Source organism: Oncorhynchus gorbuscha, linkage group LG16 (assembly GCF_021184085.1).
Source record: "Oncorhynchus gorbuscha isolate QuinsamMale2020 ecotype Even-year linkage group LG16, OgorEven_v1.0, whole genome shotgun sequence".
Classification (NCBI taxonomy): Eukaryota; Metazoa; Chordata; class Actinopteri; order Salmoniformes; family Salmonidae; genus Oncorhynchus; species Oncorhynchus gorbuscha.
Genome location: NC_060188.1, coordinates 55,112,938 through 55,128,820, shown reverse-complemented (window position 1 = coordinate 55,128,820; position 15,883 = coordinate 55,112,938). Strand labels below are relative to the sequence as shown.

General features: G+C 38.3%; 1 protein-coding gene across 1 annotated transcript in view; it reads right to left on the bottom strand.

The window, feature by feature from the left end:
• The window catches only part of LOC123999772 (rho GTPase-activating protein 32-like), a 207,677-nt gene extending 193,574 nt beyond the window's left edge, over positions 1–14,103 (bottom strand). Inside the window, 1 exon segment of the mRNA XM_046305797.1 lies at positions 13,601–14,103. The gene's annotated coding sequence lies outside the window, so the exon portion shown is untranslated.
• Positions 14,104–15,883: the final 1,780 nt, after the last annotated feature.

Genomic DNA, 15,883 nt, shown 5'->3' with positions numbered 1-15,883 from the left:
TCCTTGCGACATGGCATGTGATGACGGCGGATGAATGGCACGACAATGGGCCTCAGGACCTCGTCACGGCATCTCTGTGCATTCAAATTGCCATCTATAAAAAGGCAATTGTGTTGGTTGTCTGTAGCTTAGGCCTGCCCATACCATAACCCCTACACGTCACCATGGGGCACCCTGTTCACAACATCGACATCAGTAAACCACTCACCAACACCACACTGTGGTTGTCAGGCCGGTTGGACGCATTGCCTAATTCTCTAAAACATGTGGCTTATGGTAGAGAAATGAACATTAAATGATATGGTAACAGCACTGGTGGACATTCCTGCAGTCAGCATGCTAATTGCACGCTCCCTCAACTTGAGACATCTGCGGCATTGTGTTGTAACAAAACTGTACATTTTAAAGTGACCTTTTATTGTCCCCAGCACAAGGTGCACCTGTGTAATGATCATGCTGTTTAATCGGTTAATCCATCCACCTGCCAAACCTGTCAGGTGGATGGATTATCTTAGCAAAGGAGAAATGCTCACTAACAGGTATGTAAATAAGCTTATTGTGCATATGAAAAACATGGTTTATTTTTTTGTTCCGTGTAAATTAAGTGGCTACGATGAGTCGAAATGATTGAATAAATTCGATCTCATATATCCCTTTGCCATTCATAAATCACGCAATGTGGTTGTGTCCATGGTATCGCATCGGGACAAGTAAAACCAAAGGATTTCCCAGGTTTCCTTTCCTAGGATGTTGGGGCTTGCCAGACAGTGACACTAAAGTGAGTGACTCGTCTCCTCAGTCAGTGTAGCATACCAAATCTTGAGAGAGCTGTTCATTTGGCCCCCTAATTTGTATAGGCTACTGGTAGGCCTAGACATTTCGCCGATTATCTGCAGATAAATTACGAAAACATTCAATGAAGAATCATCACTGCAGGAACAATAATTAGTGGAGAGCCTCACTCTGGTCCAAATACAATAAATCAGGGCCCTCATGGAATCCAGGCATTAAAACAGAATTCAACCAAATTAAAAAATGTATTAACAATGTATTAATTTGCTAAACTTTATCATAAGACATGAACAGAATGCATGGGATTCGTATTTCCAGCAACTTTCTGAATAGACAACGAGAACACCCTCTTCTGCATGTGTACGGTTTACCACTGTGACTCCAGATGGAAAGGCATTCCGAAGAAACTCAATGAAATGTTAACTACAAAGTCATCAATCCAGCGGGTATTTGTTTCGCAAACTCTACCATCACATACACTACACAAACACAGCTAAACAAAAGCCCCATGCAATGTGGTCACTTGAATTGAAAAGGTAACTGCACCCAAAAATCGACTTCTCAGATTTTTCCCAGGCCTCAACTGGTCTACTGATGTGGTTTAAGCATTGTTGTGGACTTAAGAACTAATGTTGATGTTTTTCCATTTAAAAAAATAGAACACAGGATGTGAAACCCTGAAAAACAGAAAAAGAGATCAGCCAAAGTATATAACAGGTTTATAGGGCCCTAACCAATGACAATTTTAAATTAATTTAAGCTATATAAAATCACAAAGATATGATAATTAAGACCGAAACCTTTCTACATTTAACTTTTAAAAAGTAATCTTAAACATAATGTGGCATATTTACTTAATTTTAAAAAATGTTTTATGAAGAACATTGTGGCAATTCATATCTTGCAGTAAAAACTTAAATAAGACTAATCTCAAAAAAGCTGTATATGATCAGAACAATTTTAAGTCAGAAGTTTACATAAACAAGTTTAATGACTCCAACCTAAGTGTTTCAACCACTCCACAAATTTATTGTTATTAACAAACTATAGTTTTGGCAAGTCGGTTAGGACATCTCCTTTGTGCATGACAAATACATTTTTCCAACAATTGTGAAACAATTTTTCACATCACAATTTGTGAAGACTAAATTGAGCCATTAAACAGCTTGAAAAATTGCAGAAAATTTTCACTGTAGGATAATTGACATCATTTGAGTCAATTGGAGGTGTACCTGTGGATGCATTTCAAGGCCTACCTTCAAACTCAGTGCCTCTTTGCTTGACATCATGGGAAAATCAAAAGATATCAGCCAAGACCTCAGAAAGAAATTGTAGACCACCACAAGTCTGGTTCATCCTTGGGAGCAATTTCCAAAACACCTGAAGGTACCACGTTCATCTGTACAAACAATAGTACGCAAGTATAAACACTATGGGAACCATGCAGCTGTCATACTGCTCAGGAAGGAGACATGTTCCACAATAAAACAAGTCCTATATCGACATAACCTGAAAGGCTGCTCAGCAAGGAAGAAGCCACTGCTCCAAAACCGCCATAAAAAAATCCAGACTGCGGTTTGCAACTGCACATGGGGACAAAGATCATACTTTTTGGAGAAATGACCTCTGGTCTGATGAAACAAAAATAGAACTGTTTGGCCATAATGACCATCATTATGTTTGGAGGGAAAAGGGGGAGTCTTGCAAGCAGAAGAACACCATCCCAAACGTGAAGCATGGGAGTGGCAGCATCATGTTGTGAGGGTGCTTTGCTGCAGGAGGGACTGGTGCACTTCACAAAATAGATGGCGTCATGAGGTAGGAAAATTATGTGGATATATTGAAGCAACATCAAGACATCAGTTAAAGCTTGGTTGCAAATGGCTTCCAAATGGACAATGACCCCAAGCATAGTTCCAAAGTTGTGGCAAAATGGCTTAAGGATAACAACGTCAAGGTATTGGATTGGCCATCACAAAGCCCTGACCTCAATCCTATAGAACATTTGTGGGCAGAACTGAAAAAGCATGTGCGAACAAGGAGGCCTACAAACATGACTCAGTTACACCAGCTCTGTCAGGAGAAATGGGCCAAAATTCACCCAACGTATTTTGGGAAGCTTCTGGAAGGCTACCCGAAACGAAACGCATGCCCCTAGTTAAACAATTTAATAGCCAATGCTACCAAATTCTAATTGAGTGTATGTAAACTTCTGACCAACTAGGAATGTGATTAAAGAAATAAAAGCTGAAAGAAATCACTCTACTATTATTCTGACATTTCACTTTCTTAAAATAAAGTGGTGATCCTAACCGACCTAAGACAGGGACTTTTATTAGGATTAAATGTCAGGAATTTAGAAAAACTAAGTTTAAATGTATTTGGCTAAGGTGTATGTAAACTTCCCGACTTCAACTGTATGCCTAGACGATATCCAAAACAACATTACACAGAGTTCATATATTTTTGGTCATTCAAATGGTAAACATATCTTTCTACACAACACCACATCAAATGTTTCCAATTTGGGAGGTAAACTCGATAAAGTATTCAACAAAGTATTTTGCATGGAATTAAGGCATTCGAATGTACGAAAGGCTGCCACCAACTCATCACACTCTTCCCGTAGGATTTGATTATTCACACTCTCTCAGCACAATAGGGTAATCTTTGCTGCAGGGTCTGCTACTCATATGCATGTTGAATAAAGCATGTAACTTGATTTCACATCATCGGGTAGAGTGCAAGGACTTGAGTAGTGGTAGATCCAGTTGTGGAACCATCAACAAATATCACATGCTAATTATGCACCAGTGATATCATTTGTAACCAGTAATGTGACCACTTAGTTCAAAGTCTGCTAAAAATGTCCTTAATCAACCAAGCAAGTGTCTAACTATCGGGGAGGTCAAACAGAGCACTTTGCAATGGGTAATTAATAATAATAATAATAATAATAATAATAATAATATATGCCATTTAGCAGACGCTTTTATCCAAAGCGACTTACAGTCATGTGTGCATACATTCTACGATAACAACATTAGACCATTAGACCATAACAACATTAGACCATAACAACATTAGACCATTAGACCATAACAGCATTAGACCATTAGATCATAACAACATTAGATCATAACATTAGATCATAACAACATTAGACCATTAGACCATAACAACATTAGACCATAACAACATTAGACCATAACAACATTAGACCATTAGATCATAACAACATTAGACCATTAGACCATAACAACATTAGACAATTAGATCATAACAACATTAGATCGTAACAACATTAGATCATAACAGCATTAGACCATTAGATCATAACAGCATTAGACATTAGACCATAACAACATTAGACCATAACCATTAGACCATAACAAACATAACAACATTAGACCATAACAACATTAGACCATAACAACATTAGACCATAACAACATTAGACCATAACAACATTAGACATAACAACATTAGACCATTAGACCATAACAACATTAGACCATTAGACCATAACAACATTAGATCATAACAACATTAGACCATAACAACATTAGACCATAACAACATTAGACCATAACAACATTAGACCATAACAACATTAGATCATAACAACATTAGACCATAACAACATTAGACCATAACAACATTAGACCATAACAACATTAGACCATAACAACATTAGACCATTAGACCATAACACCATTAGACCATTAGACCATAACACCATTAGACCATTAGACCATAACAACATTAGACCATAACAACATTAGACCATTAGATCATAACAACATTAGACCATAACAACATTAGACCATTAGACCATAACAACATTAGAACATAACAACATTAGACCATAACAACATTAGACCATTAGACCATAACAACATTAGACCATTAGACCATAACAACATTAGACCATAACAACATTAGACCATTAGACCATAACAACATTAGACCATTAGACCATAACAACATTAGACCATTAGACCATAACAACATTAGACCATTAGATCATAACAACATTAGACCATAACAACATTAGACCATTAGACCATAACAACATTAGACCATTAGACCATAACAACATTAGAACATAACAACATTAGAACATAACAACATTAGACCATAACAACATTAGACCATTTATAACCATTAGACCATAACAACATTAGACCATTAGACCATAACAACATTAGAACATAACAACATTAGAACATAACAACATTAGAACATAACAACATTAGACCATAAGAACATTAGACCATTAGACCATAACAACATTAGACATTAGACCATAACAACATTAGAACATAACACCATTAGACCATAACAACATTAGACCATTAGACCATAACAACATTAGACCATAACAACATTAGACCATAACAACATTAGACATAACATTAGACCATAACAACATTAGACCATTAGATCATAACAACATTAGACCATAACACCATTAGACCATAACAACATTGAGACCATTAGATCATAACAACATTAGACCATTAGACCATCAACATTAGACCATTAGATCATAACAACATTAGACCATTGACCATTAGACCATAACAACATTAGACCATTACACCATTAGACCATAACAACATTAGACCCATAACAACATTAGACCCATTAGACATTAGACCATAACAACATTAGACCATTAGACCATAACAACATTAGACCATTAGACCATTAGATCATAACAATTAGATCATAACAACATTAGATCATAAACAACATTAGACCATTAGACCATAACAACATTAGACCATAACAACATTAGACCATTAGACCATTAGACCATAACAACATTAGACCATTAGACATAACAACATTAGAACATAACAACATAGAACAACATTAGAACATAACAACATTAGACCATTAGAACATTAGACCATTAGACCATAACAACATTAGACCATAACAACATTAGACCATAACAACATTAGAACATAACAACATTAGAACATAACAACATTAGACCATAACATTAGACCATTAGACCATAACAAATTAGACCATAACAACATTAGACCATAACAACATTAGACCATAACAACATTAGACCATTAGATCATAACAACATTAGACCATAACACCATTAGACCATAACAACATTAGACCATTAGACCATAACAACATTAGACCATTAGACCATTAGATCATAACAACATTAGACCATTAGACCATAACAACATTAGACCATTAGATCATAACAACATTAGACCATAACACCATTAGACCATAACAACATTAGACCATTAGACCATAACAACATTAGACCATTAGATCATAACAACATTAGACCATAACAACATTAGACCATAACAACATTAGACCATAACAACATTAGACCATTAGATCATAACAACATTAGACCATAACACCATTAGACCATAACAACATTAGACCATTAGATAACAACATTAGACCATTAGACCATTAGATCATAACAACATTAGACCATTAGACCATAACAACATTAGACCATTAGATCATAACAACATTAGACCATAACACCATTAGTAACAACATTAGACCATTAGACCATAACAACATTAGACCATAGATCATAACAACATTAGACCATAACACCATTAGACCATAACAACATTAGACCATTAGACCATAACAACATGACCATTAGATCATAATTGAGGCAAAGATGCCACAAGTCTGGGAGGTAATGGGAAAAGGACAAATAGCCATAGTGACTTGAACGGATCGTTTTCTAGAACGGATGTAAAAAATGTTTTTCCTTATCAACCTACCTCACAATATCCCATAATGACAATGTGAAAATATGTTCAGAAAAAAAGCCAGAAATACCTTATTTACTTAAGTCTTCAGAACCTGCTATGAGACTCGAAATTGAGCTCAGGCGCATCCTGTTTCCATTCATCATTCTTGAGAGTTTTCTACAAATTGTTGTCCACCTGTGGTAAATTCAATTGCTTGGGCATGATTTGGAAAGAGCTCAGAAACTGTGTGGAGGCACAGATCTGGGGAAGAGTAACAAAACATGTCTGCAGGATTGAACGTCCCCAAGAACACAGTGGCCTCCATCATTCTTAAATGGAAGAAGTTTGGAACCATCAAGACTCTTCTTAGAGCTGGCTGCACAGCCAAACTGAGCAATCGAAGCCACTCCTGCGGCTCGGGGGAGAAGGGCCTTGGTAAGGGAGGTGACCAAGAACATGACGATGACTCTGAACCTTCCAGAAGGACAACCATCTCTGCAGCACTTGGCCAATCAGGCCTTTATGCTAGAGTGACCAGACGGAAGCCACTCTTCAATACAAAGGCACATGGAGTTTAGATGCCTTTTGGCAAACTCCAAACGACTCTTGACCATGAGAAACAAGATTCTATGGTCAGATGAAACTAAGATTGAACTGTTTGGCCTAAATGTCAAGCGTCACATCAGCAGGACTCTACAGTGTGAGTATTTCAATAGTATTTGCCCCTAAAAATAGTTATGTCAAACCGGAAAAATTATTTACGAGCACAGCATGCGAGTAAAGACTACAACCAAGCATAATACATTTTTCCCCCGCTGCTAATTGCTTAAGAACTACAAGTCCCACATTCCACAAGAGGCATGTGCCAACCACAGTAGATTTTCTGTGATGACACAATCCAGTCACAGTGAGAGAAAGGAGAACACTGGGGGAAAAGTATCAGTATAGGCTATAAGTTAACATGCAGACATCGCTAAAAAGTGTGGTCCAACCAGAAATTGTTTGTAGAGATCGGTATGGAAGAACTTGACTGGCCTGCACAGAGCCCTGACCTCAACCCCATCAATCACCTCTGGGATGAATTGGAACTCTGATTGCGAGCCAGGTCTAATCGCCCAACATCAGCGCCCGACCTCACTAATGCTCTTGTGGCGGAAAGGAAGTCTGACGCAATGTTCCAACATCTAGTGGAAAGCCTTCCCAGAAGAGCAGAGGCTGTTATAGCAGTAAATGGGGGACCAACTCCATTATAATGCCCATGATTATAGAATGAGACATTCAACGAGTAGGTGTCCACACACACAAACTTCAACAACAACAAAAAGATTACAAGACACTTATTTCCTGAGCCCTCAGTCAAGACACACCTAGTAATGAATATAACAATGGAATCGAACAGAATATTTTTCCAAATGAAAAAAAGTTGCCAGTGCGCATCTCGCATCTGTTACAGTTCACCTCAAAAAGTGATTTCTGATATGCGGTTCATTTTGTAGAGTTGAAATCGTTTTTTCAGGGTTACAAAACGAAATCTCTTTTCGATATACAGACGTTCAATATACTTTTTTCTGCCTGTTATGGAATTTTCTAAATTGATTAACACATTTAACACTAGTTTGTGTGCACACAGCACGTGTGTGTAGAAGGAGCAGTCAGAACACAATTGACTGAGTGCGACATTGTGGGGAAAGGGAATTCAGGCAAAACAGATGCTTGGCATGGTTGCTTTTATGTTGTGCCCTGCAAATGCACATGTACAAATGGAACACGAGAGTCAAAGAAAACTAACGTCTTCAAAACAACATTTACATTTTAGGGGGGACAAAAAAATGTAGTACTACAGTATGAGTAAAATAAAGTTCTCTGGATAAAGATAAAGAGTTTTGACGACTGTTTGAGTACTCGTGCCCAACCCTACCCTAATCTCGCCCGCCCCACGGTTATGAGTCAAACAACGCATCACTAATGGATACATAAATCCCACTAAAATGACTATGGTGACTAAGGTTTCTGCTTTGTCATTGGCACAGTGGCAGCTATTTGGCATGACTCAGTCTGTGTGGAAAACAGGAATTGGAAAGATGGCCTCCCTTGTTTTTGTAGTGAGAAACAGTGCCTTCCAAAAGTATTCATAGCTCTTAACTTACTCCACATGTTCCTGTATTACAGCCTGAATTCAATTGACATGTTTTTCTTAACCCTCAACACACAATACCCCATAATGACAGTGAAAAGATGTTAAGAAATGTGTGCAAATCTATTGAAAATTATTTTTTATATCTTTATTTAACTTTTCCATGTATTCCGTTACAGCCTTATTCTAAACTTATTAAATAGTGTTTTCCCCGTCATCAATCTACACACAATACCCCCTAATGACAAAGCAAAAAAAGTTATTTTACTTTTGCAAATGTATTAAAAATAAAACTAATACCTTATTTACATAAGTATTCAGACCCTTTACTCAGTACTTGGTTGAAGCACCTTTGGCAGCAATAACAGCCTTGAGTCTTCTCTGGTATGACACTACAAGCTTGGCACACCTGTATTTGGAGAGATCCTCACATTTTTCTGCAGCATCGCTGCAGAGCCATTTTCAGGTCTCTCCAGAGATGTTAGATCGGGTTGAAGTCCGGACTCAAGAAAATTCAGAAACTTGTCCAGAAGCCACTCCTGCGTTGTCTTGGCTGTGTGCTTAGGGTCGTTGTCCTGTTGGAAGGACAAGTCTGAGGCCCTGAACGCTCTGGAGCAGGTTTTCATCAAGGATCTCTGTACTTCGCTCCGTTCATCTTCGATCCTGACTAGTCTCCCAGTTCCTGCCGCTGAAAAATATCCCCAAAGTATGATGCTACCACCACCATGCTTCCCCATAGGGATGGTGCCAGGTTTCCTCCAGACATGACGCTTGGCATTGAGGCCATAGAGTTCAATCTTGTTTCTCATAGTCTGAATCCTTTAGGTGCCTTTTGGCAAACTCCAAGCGGACTGTCATGTGCCTTTACCCAAAGAGTTGCTTCCGTCTGGCCACTCTAGCATAAAAGGCCTGATTGGCAGAGTGCTGCAGAGATGGTTGTACTTCTGGAAGGTTCTCCCATCTCCAAAGAGGAACTCTGGAGCTCTGTCAGAGTGACCATCGGGATCTTGGTCATGTCCCTGACAAAGGCCCTTCTCACCAGATTGCTCAGTTTGGGTGGGCAGCCAGCTCTAGGAAGTGTCTTGGTGGATCCAAATTTCTTCAATTTAAAACCTCTTATGGATCATGTGAATTTTCGCAGCTTTTTGTTAAAAATCGCGCAACATTTCAACGCCCTGCTACTCATGCCAGGAATATAGTATATGCATATGATTAGTATGTGTGCATAGAAAACACTGAAGTTTCTAGAACTAGTTCAATGGTGTCTGTGACTATAACAGAACGAGTTCCGTGGTCAAAATCGCCAGAAAACCTGGTTACTTTTTTGACTGAGAAAAAATCAATCCGCCAGTATACGTATTGTTTAAGGCATGTCGTAAATATTGGAACCGTGGTTGCAATTCCTACAGATTCCACACGATGTCGCCAGTGTACTGTTTTCCAGGTCCCTTTATCCTTGGTTAGATCACTGACAAGGATGCCATTTTTTTTAAACTGCGCTCCCAGGAAACCTGTCGTTCTCAAAATGGACTTCATTTCAAAACATACAGCTATTGAATACAGATCACTCCAAGATCAATTTGATCGTTTATTAACGTTTACTAATACCTCAACTTGGATTACAGAAGTAGGTTGAAATGTTTTGTCAAAGTTTATAGGCAACTTTATGAATTTTAAAAAGTGACTTGTAAAAGGGAATATTCCTGGATCAGACCGGTCTTCAGAAAACGTCATTTTGGCTATACAATGACGGATTTAAATTGGGAAAAAGACCCAATTGTGATGTTTATGGGATATACAGGAGTGCCAAGAAAGAAGCTTGTCAAAGGTAATTTTATATTTTATTTCTGTGTTTTGGGTAGCGCCGGCTACAGCAAAATCTGTCGTTTTAGATGACGTTCCACTACTTTGGGGGTGCATGCTATCAGATATTAGCTTCTCATGCTTTCGCCGAAAAGCATTTTACAAATCTGACTTGGTGGCTAGATTCACAACGAGTGTAGCTTTAATTCAGTACCTTGTATGTGTGTTTTAATGAAAGTTAGATTTTTATCAAAAACTATACGTGGCGCACTTGAAATTTCCGCTGATTTGATCCCAACTCCCTAAAAAGGAGGCCACTGTGTCCTTCGGGACCTTCATTGCTGCAGACATGTTTTGTTACCCTTCCCCAGATCTGTGTCAACACAATCCTGTCTCGGAGCTCTACGGACAATTCATTCGACCTCATGGATTGGTTTTTGCTCTGACATGCACTGTCAACTGTGGGACCTTATATAGACAGGTGTGTGCCTTTCCAAATCAAGTCCAATCGATTGAATGATGTAAATAAGGTATTATGTAAATAAGCTATTTCTGTTTTTAATACATTTGCAACAATGTGCTTTGTCATTATGGTGTATTGTGTGTAGATTGATTTTTTTTTAAATGGCCTCAAATTTTAGAATAAGGCTGTAAGGTAACAAAGTGTGACATAAGCACATATTTACACTTGCATTTATTTAGGCTTGCCATAACAAAATATGGTTGAATACTTATTGACTCAAGACATTTCAGCCTTACATTTTTTATGAGATTGTAAACATTTCTAAAAACATAATTCCACTTTTACATTATGGGGTATCAGGCTATGACAACAAAATGTGGAAAAAGTAAATGGGTGTGAATACTTTACAGCACTGTAAGTAACTCATTTTATCTCTAGCTTCATATTGTAAATTATGGGCTATAAACAATTTGAAAACAATTTGTAGGACCACATTAGATTTGATATCAGTTTCCACAAGACTGCACAGTTGTTTTAGGATGTAGCCCTACATTGAACAGTTTCTAATTTCACACCTAATACTGTGTCAGTGCCCTGCACACTGTGTCCGCAGTTTACAGCAGCCAGACTCCTGTATTAGAGAGAAACGGGCACATCAAAATATAATTTAGTGCATAACAGCTGTGATAAACGTTGCCTCAATTGTCTCCTCGATGAAACATGGTCACAGATAACCCCTGCTAAGAAGTGTCCATAGTTGGAGGGAGGAGAAGACAGGAACTATCCAACTGTGCTCGTTTGTAGGAATGCACAGCTGGAATGGAAATTCCGGGCCGGTATTTTCTTAGCCAAGATGGCTGGTATAGGCCTAGATGATGTGGCACTGGAAAATCCAACAAAGATTGACTAGAGCCAGTCATGTCACTTGGTAGTGACCCTTGGTAGTGATCACATGATCGGTTCTTTCAAGAGTTAGGAAGTCCTTGTTAGTTAGGGTCAAAGGTTAGGGAAGCCTTGGAGACTTTAGTGCATCATGTAACAATCTTAAAGAGGCCCATTAGACTGACTGTTTTTGTGCACACGTTAATCATAGAAATGCAAGGATTCTCTTACCATTTCTCATGCACTTGTCTGCTTAAAATTCTGTCAATAAAGGCACACGTTGGAGAGCCTGAAGCTTTTCATTACATCCTGAACCAATAAAGTTTTACTCTGTAAAACATTGATGTGCCACTCTCAAGTGTTTTTAGGCTGACATGCTTTTAGGGTTAGACAGATTGGTGCCATGGACTAGCTGAAGCTGTAGGCTATAGATGGAAGCCCGTAGTAATATCAAAATAGGTATACAGTGGTAATAATGGAATATACACCACCATATGAATCAAAGGTTGATCATGAGCAAAAAAAGTGTACTTTATATTCATTACCTCGAATTAGCAGAGGTGTTTTGGATGATTAATGCAACTTTGCATATAGACAAAACAGACAATGTTGTTATCCATCAGTGGGAAATTCCAGAAAAATCATTCGGATGTGAACATGAAATAACTAAATGGGTGCGACTGGCCTTGCTTGAGAGTTGAGAGCAAGGGTATTGGTGACTTCTTAGACTGATGTTGGTACCGTTAGATCGCCATGATTTTGTTATTGAATAACTTGACAATTGTTTTACATCTGTGTCAAATATAAACTAGACGGATAACTAGACGGCTAAGCAAGAGATGTGCAGTAAGAAATAATAGTATATTCAACTACGTCTACTCTAAACCTAGGCTATGGACCTAGCTAAATCGACTATAATTTTTGTGAATATTCCAGTTAGATAGTTTTTCTGGTCTTGTGAACAGCTAGTGATGTGGCTTGAGCAGTTTTTTATTTAACCTTTTAAAATCAGTTAAGAACACATTCTTATTTACAATGACGGCCTAGGAACAGTGGGTTAACTTCCTTGTTCAGGGGCAGAATGACAGATTTTTTACTTTGTCAGCTCAGGGATTCGATCCAGCCTTTCGGTTACTAGTCCAACACTCACCACTAGCCTACCTGCCGCACCTAAAGATTAGGACTGGATTAGGCTATAGTTTATCTGTTTTCCTGAGAATTACTTCAAATCCCTACCAATTATGCTGTACTAATAGCTAGGATCAATTGTATTGAATTATCAATTTAGTTACCTCGCTGTTTTATCATTTTTGTAAATATCTCTGTTAATTTAGGCTCCAGCAAAGCAGGTAACGTTAGCTAGCCATTATCAATCATTATCACTAGTTAGCATCCTAATAGCGTATATTCTTGGTTAGTTAGCTAGGCTGTAGCGTAATGCCATTGCTGGATAAACTAGACCAGCGTTTCCAAAACACAGCCATGGTTTTGCCCAAGCACTACCCCGTGTAGAGCGGATTCAATTAGTTAATCGTTAACCACAGTACCGAGTTTGGGAAACGCTGGGCAAGTCGTTATGTTGAGCGGCATAGTATTAGGACCATAACCAGCGGTTGACTAGACCGTACATGCATGTCATGATGTGTTAGAACCATGTGTATGCTTTTTTGTATTGCTGGTTTTGATGCACGTAATGTTATCTAGCAGACTACGGAACCACACAGATAGCCTTTAACTGATGTGAGAGAAATGTCTGTTTACCGGTGTCTGGTGGTGAGATGTTTGTCGGGTTATCACTGTCGCTTTTCACCACTGTTTTCTCCTCCTGCCGGTGTCTTCCACGCCAGCTGCATAAACACAGCTTGATCCTTCCGAGCTAAAACAAAAGGACACGCGAAATGTGTATAGCCTAATAGCTAACGTTAAGTTAGCTAGCTACATTTTTTTCCTGAACTGGCACGTTCCATAAACCAAATCGCCTCAACCTCGCTGTCCGTGTGTTCAAAAACTCCCGCTGGACACGACTCGTGGGCAATGTTCAACCAGCTGTTATCGTGTTTTGTAAGTAAATCTAAACTTCCTTCAAATGTGATGGTACTTCACAGTCCATTCATTGAGAAAACGTTGACTGAAATTCCCTTTACAGCTATTGTAAGGGTAGTTTTATAGCTAAACTTGCTATCAAACTGGAGCCTCTCGCTAAACGATTTGTAACGCCACTTCCAAGAGAGAATCTGCTGCGGAGTGAATCGTGATTGAGAACGCGCAGAGGTTCGTGACCGTGTGCGCGCTCTCGTGGAATGAGCGTATGTAGACCAGCATGCTCGGTCACAGGACATTGCGCATCAATCAGATTGCAATTTTTTAAACATTAATACACTAAATGAGAAAAAAAGCCACTTCATATTTTACTAGGCTGCAAGGTGTAGGCTAATTATTGTATGAACTAAAGACGTTTGTTTAAATGAAACATATATAATCCTCAAGGATACTCCTTCATAATATGTTGGGAAAATCTGGTTGGCTACATTTTATGCATTCTTTATTATGCACTATATGCAGTAATTAGGTTGGAAACCCAGCTCTTAAACTATCATCTTTGTAGTGTATTTTTACCCGACAACTCTGCCATCCTCTGGAGCTTGTCTAAATGGCATCATCTAGATTACCATAATTTACACTGGTAGTTACTGTAGATTTTGCCTTGGAGAATAGCCTACATTTACTTGAATTGAGCTGAAACATAAACAATTAAAAATTCAGAAAAATGGCAGGTATGACTGTGAGAGGAAAGTCTCCTTTCATAGTTTGCTTCAAAATGACTGAAGAGGCTTGCCCACAGAGATATATTGCCCACGGAAGGCACAGGGGCACATGCCCACTAAGATTTGTCCTGTTAAAAAATAAATAATGATAATAATATACAGTACTTATCAAAAATGTGGACACATCTACTCATTCAAGGGGGTTTCTTTATTTCGACTGTTTTCTACATTTTGGCTGCAATCTGAGGCTGGTAACTCTAATGAACTTATCCTCTGCAGCAGAGGTAACTCTGGGTCTTCCTTTCCTGTGGGGGTCCTCATGAGAGACAGTTTCATCATAACGCTTGATGCTTTTTGCGACTGCACTTGAAGAAACATTCAAAGTATTTGATATTTTCATGATTGACTGACCTTCATGTCTTAAAGTAATGATGGACTGCCGTTTCTCTTTGCTTATTTGAGCTGTTCTTACTATAATATGGACTTGATCTTCTACCAAATAGTGCTATCTTCTGTCTACCACCCCTACCTTGTCACAACACAACTGATTGGCTCAAACGCATTAAGAAGGAAAGAAACTCCACAAATGCACTTAACACGGCACACCTGTTAATTGAAATGCATTCCAGGTGACTATCTCATGAAGCTGGTTGAGAAAATGCCAAGCGTGTGCAAAGTTGTCATCAAGGCAAAGGGTGGCTGGCTACATTGAAGAATCTCAAATCTAAAATATATTTTGATTTGTTTTACACTTTTTTGGTTACTACATGATTCCATATGTGTTATTTCATAGTGTTGATGTCTTCACTATTATTCTACATTAGAAAATTATCAAAAATAAAGAAAAAACATCGAATGAGTAGGTGTATGCAAACTTTTGACTGGTACAGTATATATTTTTAAATGGTTGTTGTTTCTCTGTAATATTGCTAGCCACCTAGCATTTTATAAAGTTGGATTTAGTTAGCCCAGATAGGTTTCCGATCTCCCAACCTCATAACTAGCTACCAAGAAGCAATTGCAGGTTATCAATCAAGTTAGAGTAGTTATCTTGTCTAACTATCTTAGCTGGCATGCCTGCTGGCACGGTTGATAGATTTTAGAAAAGCAAGAAATAACCAAATGTACTGAATAAGACTCACATTCCTTTCAATCTTTTACCCATATTTTAGCAGAGATGCGGAAAAGCACATTTAGATGCTTTAAAAACAGAACTACCATTCAGTCAGGAGGCTAGACAGCTCAAGAGGTATGCTTAGATATGCAGAAAAATTTACAT